The sequence below is a fragment of the Grus americana genome, chromosome 2, assembly GCF_028858705.1.
Source record: "Grus americana isolate bGruAme1 chromosome 2, bGruAme1.mat, whole genome shotgun sequence".
Lineage (NCBI taxonomy): Eukaryota > Metazoa > Chordata > Aves > Gruiformes > Gruidae > Grus > Grus americana.
This window is the reverse complement of record NC_072853.1, coordinates 117832159-117844480: the sequence shown is the minus strand read 5'-3', so window position 1 is coordinate 117844480 and position 12322 is coordinate 117832159. Positions and strand designations below refer to the sequence as shown.

At 38.6% G+C, this 12322-nt stretch overlaps 1 protein-coding gene across 4 annotated transcripts in view; it reads left to right on the top strand.

Annotated features, from left to right (window-relative positions):
• The window catches only part of STAC (SH3 and cysteine rich domain), a 253151-nt gene that overhangs the window by 178091 nt on the left and 62738 nt on the right, over nt 1–12322 (top strand). The gene's annotated exons all lie outside the window — the stretch shown is intronic.

The following is a 12322-nucleotide window of genomic DNA, read 5'->3' as shown; positions in this document are numbered from 1 at the left end:
TTTCTCCCAGGTTCAGAGAAAATAAATTTGCCTGAGGGCTTGGGGTGTTTCACCTGCCTCACCTTCTCTGGCAGACCCATCAGTGAACTTTCACTGTTTAACAAGCCAGCAGTTGAAACAGGATGTAAGCGACAGTTTTGGCACAATAATCCTTATGTACACCATCCAGAAAAGGATTTTTTCCCCACAGCCTTTTATTTATTTATTTTAAAACGTGGTTCAATTTACCTTACTGAAAACCAACTTCCAGCTCAAATGGCATGCCCTCTGAATTTTTAATTGACTTGCGTATGAAAAGTTTTTCTGCCTGCCAGTATGTTACTTGGAAGATAGAGAGGTAAAGGGAGGAAAGTAGTAACCTTACATAATGAATGTTCTTTGCCGCTTACCTGAATAATGTGTTTTTACTGATCCTCTGTTACTTACTCATGATTGATATCATGATCTTTCTGTGAACTTCACAGTGATGCTATGTGCTGTGTAAACATGTAAAAATAGGGAGGTCCTTGTCACTAGGAGCTTACAGCTGGGTAGAGCCTTAGGAGGTACTGTATGAGCAAAACAGCTACTTGACAGGGAAGGTTTGTGCTGCCCCGAGTTTAATGGCAGTGGCTGCCTGGGTCTAACGTAGGAAGATTGTTACGTTATTCCGCAGTTATAGCTAGGTTTCTGGAGAGTGAGTCGAAATTATCTGTCTGTGTGGGTAGAGTTCTGACGTGGGCTTTGAGGATTTTTTATTTTATTAGATGCTATACTCCAAGGAGGAGAGCTAAGGTATTCCCTATGTAAAACAGCTTCTTTAAAGGAGAAGCGCTCTCCCAGCTGCAATAGCATACACTATTCACTATACACATTCAGCACTACTGGGACACAGCTGCAGTCTTCCTGCTTAATGGGAAATGAAAAGTAAATGGGTTATTGGTTTAACCCCAAGCTCTAAAAGGATCTGGTTGATCAGTACCTAAATCCCCTCCCGAAGACCACTTCTCTGGAATTGCTGAATTGTTATTTGGCCAGTGGGAAGCTCAGCCCCTCAATGAGATCCCAAAAGTAACTGGAGCCTTCACTGCACTGCCAGCACCAGCTCCTCATGCGTGCCGGGCTGTGTGCAGTGCCTGGTGGACTGTCTGCTGCCAGCTATGGTCCTCACTCAGTGCCAAGCAAGCGGTTATGGAGCTTGAGGTGCTGCTCACATGGTTAGGCACTTCATTATGAGGGTGCTTGATAGACTTTCCCGTGGGGTCACACAGCGCTGTGCCCAAGACAAACTGACCAGCGTGAACCCTAAACTGAGAGAAAGTGAAGTGCTGCATGTGGGGTTCCTTCTTGCTGTTTGTGCATCCATGCACTTGCAAGAATGACAACTGGAATTAGGCACATCTGGCCAGAGAACAAATAGGCTACAAACTGGTTTATAATCAAACGTTATCATCATCAATTTGTCCAGTCTTGTAAGCATTTGAAGTGATACACTGGAATAGGCAAAAGCTATGACTGTGCAGTTGATGCCATTACTTGCATACAGATATTTTTAGTAAACATATGATCTGCCAATTTACATTTTAGAACTGCAAATATAATCAGAAAGCATGCTGTATTGTCATTTCAGTAGATGGAGTCAAAAGACCCTTCTGATCACTGGACTAATGAGATAAGCTTTCTTATTTTGGTCCTAGTAAACAGCAGGATGGAAAAATTCTCAGTGATTTCATGAAGATGTTGTTTGTGCTTGTTTGGTTGGGTTTTTCTCTCTTTCTAAGAGAATTGATGTACTTCAAAAGCTAAAGACTTTTGACACAGGCATATGTCAGTGTGTGCCAAGGGCATGTGTGCAAGGTTTTATCCCACGGTGTCCCCTGCTGAGGGAGCTGTCCTGTCTTTCACAGAGGGCTAAGCTTTCCTCAGGTACTCTCTGTTGCATAGGTTAACAAGTTCATGTCTGCTGCAGTTACTGCAGAACAGTTTGTGCAGTATCTAATTACTCCACAATGACTTGTTTCTGTGGCAAAACGCTATTATGACTCCAAATATAGGAACAGAAACAACATGGATAATAGCAGCCTTCAAAATGCATTTGAAAACATTTCAGTGGAAAAACAATTTTGAAAAACTAATGTAGAACTAATGTAGCAAGCTTCCAGTCCTGTGTAATCATAGACAACTGTGGCATAAAGTCCCTTGTAGTACCGAAGTCCAGAAAAAGAGTTTTATCTAGCACACTCCAGACTGTACTCAGAAGGTGACATGGAGGAGATATTGCAATTCCTGAGTAGTGTGAGTTTGAGAGGCAGAACTTCAGGCTGCTACCAAGTAGCTGAAATTTGGAAGAATGACTCCCGTGTCAGTCACACACCCCTGTTACAGGAAGGCAGCTCACTCTTTAGCAAATGCTGAAGCCTCCCGCCACCTTTTCCTATGGATTAGGAGCATATTTACAGGTAAAGGCACCCAGATACTGAAAGCTGAAAGACTAGACTCTCATGCATACCCTCCTCATCATGAGCACCTTAATACTCAGACTTCAGTACAACTGCTCAGAATGAGGAAATTCAAATACACTTTTAATTCACCACATTTGCTCTAAGCGCAAACTCCTATTTACACGTTCCAAGTATGTGTTTTCCTCACGGCATAGTGTGTATATATATATTCCTATATAACGTGACTGTCTTCTGGATTATGTGTCCTCAAGTACTTTACACATAATACGTCCAGTGTACTGTCTCATTAATATAACTTCAAATAGGTGTCCAAAGGGTAGCAAACACACTGTAACTGAGCCATCCAGTAGCGCTACATATACTGCTACTATGCTAAAAACCCTAGAGCTTGAATGGCTAAGAATGTTGCTAAACTAATAATTAATTTATTAAATTAATTTAATAGCTCTTGAAAACATTTACTTCACACCTAAGTATGGATTGAGTGGATACTTAAAATTTACTAGGAGAATAACTTTATGAGGGTACCATTCAAATACATGTAATTGCTAATTTTATTACATTCATATGTTTGTAGTTATGGCTCCCACCTGTTTGGGTCCTTCACATCTGGCTTCCAAGAAGGCAAATTATCAGTTTGCCAAAGACTTTTGTAGATTTACAACTCAGCGACAGAGGAAGTCATTAGCTAATGAACCCTAAGGGAAAATTTCCTCCTGGTGGTAACAATTAAAGACACACTACACACACAGGCACTAACTTAGCAATATAAGCAGAAATCTAGTGGCAGCAATCAGAGATCATATTTCTGATGTCTCTTATATAAAGGTACCTTGGAATTTAGTAAAGAAAACTAAAATTTGAAGGAATATGTGTCTAAAGAAAAGGTTCCTACACTTGACAATATTTCCTTATGTTTTGCATAGTTGGCACATAACTCTGTTAGCTTTATCCTTCTTATATTTAACTGACATTTCTATATGAAGAGATAAGAGCCCATCTGCTAATTTCTTTAGGTGTGAGTCAAGTCATTATCACTGTGTTGTGAATAATGGCTGGGGGTATTCATAGACAATAGAGTAGATCTCAGAAAATTCCCTTACCATTTTTAAGGTTTGGGGGGTACTTGATCATCTATGTTTGAGCTAATGCAGCAGGGTAGCTCAGCACTGCTGATCTTCAAGCTGTTAGTGTTTCATTTCAAGTATGTTAAAGATCTTTCAGGCGCTCTCATACACCCCAGAAGGAGTATCAAGCCCTGCCCCTGCCATTGCAGGCAATCTGTCATGTAAAAGTTACTTATTTGTAGATATCAGTGGATATCCATGAAGACCAAATGTTTTTTTTCACAGCTTCGCCTATTTCAATCTACTTTTTATAAAGTCCAGCTATAATTGTGATGTACTGCAGTCACGCATCTTTGGTATGATAGCGTCAAAATTTTCCTCTGAACTGCAAATCCATGGGCCTAACAAATTGTATTTCACAAAGTAAATGAGTCTATCTCAGTCTGACACATCCATACACTAGCTATCCAGTCGCCAGTATTCAGGGAAATGCAGACCATTATCTTCAAATTCAGGTATGGCAATTCAGGAGATGTAGAACAATTGTTCAAACACTAGTTAACCTCCTGATGTGTAGTACATAAAATGAAAGTTGCTGAAAAGTAGCAAGCCAAGAAAAAGATTAAGCATTGATGTTCAAGATGTAGACTTCATTTTTATATATCCCCACATCTGTTGAGAAGGTTGAACTTACTTTCTCCTCTCCTGCTGGTCCAGTAGAGCAATATTGCTTACGTGAGGTTTCAAAACCAGGTGTTAGTATTAGGTGCTGAACTAATGTAAACAGCTTGAAACTCTTTGGATTTTAATAGGATTGCATGGGATTTAAATCATGCGGGATTTGTGCTATGCTGTTAAGCAGAGATCTTCCCCACTTAAAGAGTTAATACTTTATGAGGCTCCATAGTTGGTTACTCATCAATTAATATTTTAAAAGGGCAAGGAGTGTGGTGTACAGTTAGTGTTTCACCCTCCACACCAGTGATAAATAACCAGTATGTAAACTACTGCTGTAGTCTTCAGAGGAATACTAAACAGCTTAAAAAAATCCTGTGAAAAGAGAAATAAAAACCAGTTCTTCTTAATCTTACCTCCATGCCTCTGTGTAAAATGGTGAGTACATACATGAAGGTAAGACTAAGGGAAAGAAATGAGCTTAAGTATTTTTATGTGTTTTGATGAAGTGTTAGAAGAAATTATGTACAGGAAGATTTCATTAAGATCAGGAAAGTAATACTCTGTCAATAATTTATTGAGCAGACTTGTTCTTGTATTTACATTTATTTTGACTTTTCTCTCTTTCTTACTCTTTTTCTGATTAAAACACTCTGGTATTGTTTTCACTTTGATATACATGTCAGATCAGTTCCTAGGCACATTGAGATATCTAAGGCAAAATAGAAATGTGATCATTCTCTTCTATCCATGCTTTCGACGTTGCCAAAATGAAGAAAATGTCTATTACCTTTCAACAACTAAAGATGACTTGACTGAAATCTGGTGTGGTAAAAAAATGGATTTACTAAAAAAAGCAAATTTTCACTAAAACAAAACAAGTTTTATTTTCAAAGCTGGAAGGCAGTCCGGTCCTACCGTCTCAGTCTCTTTTGCTGTATTCTTTTTTCATAAACTAATCCTGTTGAATTCAGTTTTTACCACTACTTTTAAAAGGCTCTCCCAACACCTGGATGCTCTAAATGGCTAAGGGATACCCTCTGCCCCTTGCCTCCTTCTAATTCCAGTCTAAGTTTATTTCTGGCCAGCTTGTGTGGCATTGTAATTTTGATAATGTTGCTTTAGCTTAAACATCTCTTTTTCATTCTTGGTGCAGGTTTCCGTCATGTAAGAATAGACTTTTATATCTCTTCCCAGACTTTTATTTCGATACTAAACGAGCCAAGCTGACATAAGATAAACTCTCAGTTCTTCATCTCATTCTTGTAGCAGATCCATGCACCTGTTCCAGTTTTGAATAATCTTTCCTGAAAAAGAGTGAATTTGTGCATGGTATTCTATAGGAGATCTTATACAGTATCCCTAATGCTTCACTAACTTTCCCAGAAACCATGCTTCTGATGTTTGCATCTGCTAGTAACCCCTTGGTTAACCAGAGGTCGCCATGCCATTTCTCTGTCATTTCCAGTGGATCCAGGATACATTTGTTTGTCCTCATCTAGAGTGGTTTGGATCAGGTCTTACGTACACAAGTTTGCATTTCCACAGCTGAACTTCATCACATTTCCATAACTTCATCCTTCAAGCCCCAGGCATCCTCAGTTTTGACAATGCCTCCAACCTCATGTTAGAGGGAATGCCCTTATGACATGCCTAATCTTGGCATCAAACTCAGTAATAAAAATACAGAGAGCAAGACTGACCCTAAGACTAGGCCAGTGTTGTTCTTTGAAGAACTCCACAAATGACCATCCTTCAACCTAGTACTTCTCCTTTCAACAGTAACCATCTCCCATGGAACTTTCCGTAAAACTTCTTCACTACTTCCCTGCTTTTCAGTCTTGGCTGATAGATTCCCTTTTGGTAGCACAATCAATAATTTTAATGAAATCCAAATAGACAGAATCTACCTTCAACCTAAAACATTTTCTTTGTTTAGAAAATTTTTCATCTTATCCAAGACAACTGGTCTAGGAGGATCTACCTTTTTTTTGCTTTTTCGTTTTTGTCAAGCATTATTGAGGTCAGATCTACAAATCTGTACTTGCTGGGGTCACTTTTCCTGCTTCTTGAAACAGACTTCTATTTTACTTTATATCATTTCTGGCTTGATAAAGCTTGTTAAGAAAACTTGTTCCTAGATTTCCAAAGTAAAATTTTGTAATGAAGATTAACTGGTTTCGTTTCTCTCTTTCACCTCAGCAGACACATTGAACTGCTTTTTTAATGTCATACCATCCATTTCTGCAACCTCTTTCTTATTATTCCTATTATTTTGCCCGAGGATCATTGTTCTGGGAAGAAAGTAAGATAAAGTGCTTGCGGAAGTTCTGAGCCAGCCTTTTATTCCATCCTTACTGTACCACAGCCTGTTTCTTCTTTTTTTTTTCTTTCCCCTAGCCTTAATCAATCCATTGACATTTCCTTTTGCAAGGACTCACTCAGCTTTTCTCAAGAATTAACATGCTTAGACCTAAGGAACTCTGCTTGAAAGCTCCAGTTTAATTTGCATTTTTTTTTCTTTTTCTTTCTTTTGTTCCTCTCCCCACCATTCTTTGTGGACTTTTTGCTTATTTCAGATTTCCTTTTTGAGATAAGTATTTTCATGCAGTTTGCCAGGAGCACACGTTCACAGAATCTTTTTATTTCTTTTTGTTTCATATTCCAAGTAGGGTTAACAGATTTACTTTGAAGAAATTCTATGCCTCTTATGCACCCAAGCACATCCAAGTATCTGACCATTTCTGATGAGTCAGTCATCTTTCAGCGAAGCATGTCTCTAACCTGATATCTCAAGGCTAGCAAAGGCGAAGGCTGTTCCACAACAACCCATTGGTCATGTGGGTTGATCAGTACTTGCTGAGAGCCATCGCTTGTTAGCAGGTACAGTGACCCGCTTACACAGTTGTGCTGCTTTACAGACCACTGCAAAGACCTTCATACCTTCAGACAGACACTAGCTTGAGTCCTCCTGTGTCACACTCCAAAGTGTGATGTGGTCTAAAATATATCCCTAGGGATCTGAGAGTGCTGAAGGCTTGGAATTTCTTCAAGAGAATGTAGCACATCAAAGGCTATCCTCTTGAAATCCAAAACATGGCTTAGAGGTTCATTTTTCCCTTACACTTTATTTAATTTAAATGGAAGTAAATAATAGTCACCTGTCAGAAAGCTATAATTCCTTATATGATGAGCATTTCTCCTGTTGCCTGCATGAGCCATTGCTGTATACTGTTGGTTGATAGAAGAGTGCATATTTGATAAATTTGTGCTCATATTTGTCAGACAGAGGACTAATCTTTCAGATGTGAGCACAACTTGAATATCCTTAAAACAGTGTTCAGTCCTGCACAACTTTCAGTTGCACAGGCAAACGGTCATTCAATGTTAAATGAACACTGCCTTTTTCAGGCAAGTGAATGCCTGTATTCCAGCTGAAGCATAAGCAAACTTTGCATGTTCGTTAGCAAAGAGGACCAGCTATGAAAATGAGAAATCTATGTGTGAATGACTGAAATAACTTGACCTTGTTTTCCATTGACATATGCCTCTGCTGGAGGAAACTCCCTAGATTCAGTAGACCAACTGATACAATATATGCTCCTTGTCAGGGGCTTCAACTCAAGAACCCTGGAAAACATATGTACAATGGATGTCTGAAAAGCAGACTTCTTGTGTCTTTGGCATCAGCAGTTAAATATGACAAATGGCTTGCATATCTTCTCATTTATTTAAAAAAAAAATTGAGTCTCATGTCTGTAGTCTCACATAAATGTGCTAGACACTCAAGTTTTTCTATTGACAGGTCACCATTTCTTAGCTGACCTGTTTTTAACTGATGAGAGTAGTTTGTCAAATTGAAGTGTTACAGTTTAGGGGTTGCAGTGGTGAAACTTAAAAATACCATAGCAAGAATAATTGTGAGAGGTGTTTCCCAGCCGCAGGAGGCTGCAAGTTCAATATGAAATTGCAGACGGAGTCCTTTAAGCAAGTAACAGTGACAACTTGAATGCTTTTCTTTTCTGTAGACATAATATGCTCCATTTCTGAGTGCCATTTAAAAGCTTTATTAAAATGCCACACGTGCTCTGCTTTATTAATAAATATCATTTTAGTAGTCTAGTGTTCTGAATAGAAAAGCAAAATGCAGCTGACCTATAGTAACTGATGATTAGGTTTATTTCAGAAAGAGGCAAAATACTATAAACCAATATTCACAAAACTATTAAAATCAGCATTTAAAATATTATTTTTTTCTTAGCTTATTCATTAGACAAAGAAATGTATTCTGTGGAGTCACAGTTCAGGTGAGAGAGCAAAGTTAACCTGACAGATTGTTGTAGCGAATACTGTTGAATATGGTCTTAGAGACAGACTTGCATCTCTGTTACCCCAATATTTGACTAAATTTGGTTTTTACAAAGATTGCTCATGCATAGTGAAGGGAGACATCAGCTTTTGTTGGCCAAGAGTCAGGTTTCTGGCATGATGCATACAAGTCACCTCCTCAAACATCACATATATAGGTGTACTATTCATTATTGATTTGCCAGCGTTTTCCCTGCCAGTTTAAATGCTGTGGTAGTGATTCTCAAAACCAAAATGTCTTGGGATTGAACTGAGAGGCTGAAAACCTCAACTCAGCCTCACTTGCCTTTGTGCATCCACAAGGTGAGAAATGGCCTTGGACTGAGCATCTCTCTTCTCACAAGGAAACAAAATATACTAGGCAAAATTCAACATGGTAAACTTGGCAGAGTGCCACTGACTTCTGTGCAGTTAAATTGAGGATCCACTTGTTAAGACATTCAGGTCCATATGCATTTTTAAAATGCATCTATTGTTATCAACCAGTATAAATCAACTCAAGGATCTTGCATATACAATTTTTGTTGTACCTCTCAGTGTACTTATTTATATTATTTGTAAGTGCGTGTAGCTCACTTCTCAGTTATGTTCACACATCCTCTTTTAATTCAAATTATCTAATTAAGGAATTATTTACAAATAAACATAAGGTGACTTGTAATGACTGGACAGACGTTTCTGGTAATGAACATTCCAGTGAAATTTGTGCTTGTGAAGTGCTTTTGTTCATTTTTTAATGTCAAAATCTCTATTTTTGAGGAAATGTTCAGTTTTCTTGATTGTGTAAACCTTTGTCAGGAAGCTTTCCCTGGGTACAGGTGAAATTTCCACTCAAAAGAGGAGGAAAATGCATCCTAGGTTAAATCATACAGCCTCACCTGTAATTAGAGTCCAACTTTAGGCTGTCAAGTTAGTAGTTCAGTCTCCCTATGTTATAAATGGAACACAGACCAAAATTATTTTATCAAAGGTGATTTAGAGGAAAAGCCTGCTTTATGTGCTCTAAATTAGCCTCTCTGAGGGGAAATCTTTTTAAATTGACCATAGTAGGCAGCTACAGCTGAGTTAAAAGCTTGAATTTAAGTAGGGTGAAATCCACTGTGAATCTGTCAGAGCAAGGTCTTGAACCTTGCCTGCAAAAACTGGTCAGCTCTCTGTTCCCCTGGCAGGTTAGTCCATCTGACTTTCCCCTCTTCTGCCCACAGCGCTCTCAAAGACATTTTGAAAGGCTGCAGTTGTTTTTTATGTCAACATGGAACAAAATCATTCAAACTTTGAAAATTTTTGCTAAGTGGAACTGCTGTTTTCTAGCCAGCCCTATAATGGAAAGTTATGCACCTATGACAAAAAGAGAGAAAAATGTGAGCCTATCCAGGCTTCAAAATGTGAAGTGCTGCTATTAAACTGTAGACACAAGATGAATCATGTACCAGTTTCATGAAGTATGTGCACACAGGAGTCTTTGGCAGGTTCACAGCAATTAGATCTATCTCCTGTAGTTAGTTGTAATGACAAATGGACTTCATCCTCCTGGCTGTTAAAGATGCAGGCGAACAGTTAACTTTTTTGCTAGCTCACACACACTCTGCCTTTCAATGTTTCTCTCTTTCTTTCCTTTCTGTTCCTATTCTCACCCAAATGCTTTAATCCAGGACCAGCTTCTCCAATACAGTGAGCCAATGCAAGGTCTGTCTTTACAAGAAAAACTTCCAGGTTTCCAAGCTTAGCCAAGTTTGAAGATTCCTGTTAAGAAAATGGATGCTGGTTCTTCTGTTAGGGGAGGGAGCTTTTATAAACTCTGCGGATGCTGGCACTTGTGCCATCAGTACACTTGGAAAAAAGCAAACCCTACGGTTTGCAGTTTCACTTATACCCAAGCCACGTTTACTTTATTTACAAAGAAATGCCTTATGTTGCATTTTAGGTTCCTTACATTGACTGTTATTACGTGGTCTGTTCCTTGTGTGTGGATGCCTATTTATCTCTTGATGTAACCTCGTGTATTCTTTATATGTATATGCAGGAAACTATACATAAGTTTAAAACCCAGGCAATGAGGTAATAGAAAACATTCCTTATGCAGAAGAAATGAAGGCCTCTTCTTAGTCTCACCTGTCATCTTAGTCTCCTCCTTTTTGGGTAGGTAGTTGAAGACCAATGCAACTCAGGAGAACCCTTTTCAACTGCACTGCCAGTGGAGGGCTTTTTGCTCCTGCCTCCCCAGCAGCTTAGGTTCCCACAGACTTCCCTGGGCTGCAATTCTGTGCTTTGACAGCGCTGGCTTTTTTAGCAGTTCCTGCATGGTATCCAAGATAAATGCTCTGGACAAATGATTCCTTAGAGATTATCAAAGCTAAAATGAATTCCAGCAGCTGTAATAGACCTACTTGAATCCTGCTAGAATGTAGATAAATTAAGAACATTTCACAAAGTTTCAAAAAATGACAGCCAAGCCTTAAAACAAAAATCTTAACAGTGTGATTTGCCTCTGAGGAAAACTCTGCTATGACTAGATGCTGGCCATAAGAAGTAGCCACTCAGTCTGGTCAAAAAAAGTCAGACCTTTTTTAAACAAGATGAGAAAGCTAACCTATTTTTGTCTGGCACTATAGGGAACACACTGCAATAAATACAATATTCCTGAAGTAGCAATAGAGGTAACATCATTTGGTCTTTACTACCAGCTGCTGAGTTCCAGAAAAAAATCTCCTTTCCATGAGTTATCATCCCTCCAGTACAGTCGTACTCATAGCCACTACTGCATATAAAACAAAAACAAAAAAACCCCCAAAAACCTGACAGGAGAAAATGGATATAAATCTCAGAAGTTAGCACTGTGCTTGCTCTTCAGTTCAGCAGTGGTCAGTAGCTCTGATTTCTGCTGTAATATGTCACATTCCTTATAAGTCAGTGCTATGCTGCTGATACCAAGAATTGTACCTACTCTGACAGCAGAATAGACTAGGCAAAGTGAGGCACTTCATGGAAATTCCCCCTCTTACACAAGATTCAGATTCATATTCTTTAAAACTCTCTCTGTCCTAACTTGACTTTCCTTTCCTCTTCCTTGTTCTATTCCCCTGCTCTCCTGCCTGCCTGAATCCCTCATGTAGCCCCGTGCAATATGCTGTTCCTGTTGAAGTCACTGATATTATATTTGTCAGACAAGGCTTCACAGTTTTACTGGTTCAAGATCCTTTCCAATAAAATAAGTAACTCTTATTAAATCTGTTGGTGTCTTATATCAATACCAACACCTCTTTTCTCTCTCAACCCCAAAAATAGGAAGTTTGGATATGCTTCATTTATTAGGTGAGCACAACCTCATGACAGTATTACAAGATATTTTTTTTTTTTTATGATTAACTGTTTGTGTCCAGACTTTCATTAGCAACAGTTTAACTTTAGAGGATTCTGAGAGACTTCAGAAGAATCTCAACATTCAGAAAAAAATTGTAGATCTTCAGAAAAATTTAGTGTCTTAAATTCTCTAGTTTTCTGTTTATGATATTCTGTATGTAACTATCTTTTTACATGAAGCTAGCCATCTCAGTATAAAAACACATTTTTGCAGTTCAGACAGTCATTTTAATCTTGAAACTTTGATAGAGGTAATTTGAGGAGGAAAGTTGTGCAGCTGGTGGATAAAAATAAAATGGTTTTGTTTTGCAGGGTTGATCTTGAAACAATAGCTGGCTAAAGATGTTCAGCAGCTTGGAGGTTTAGGAAAAAATATGAGAGAAATGGATTAGCCTGAGGCAAAAGGAGTCA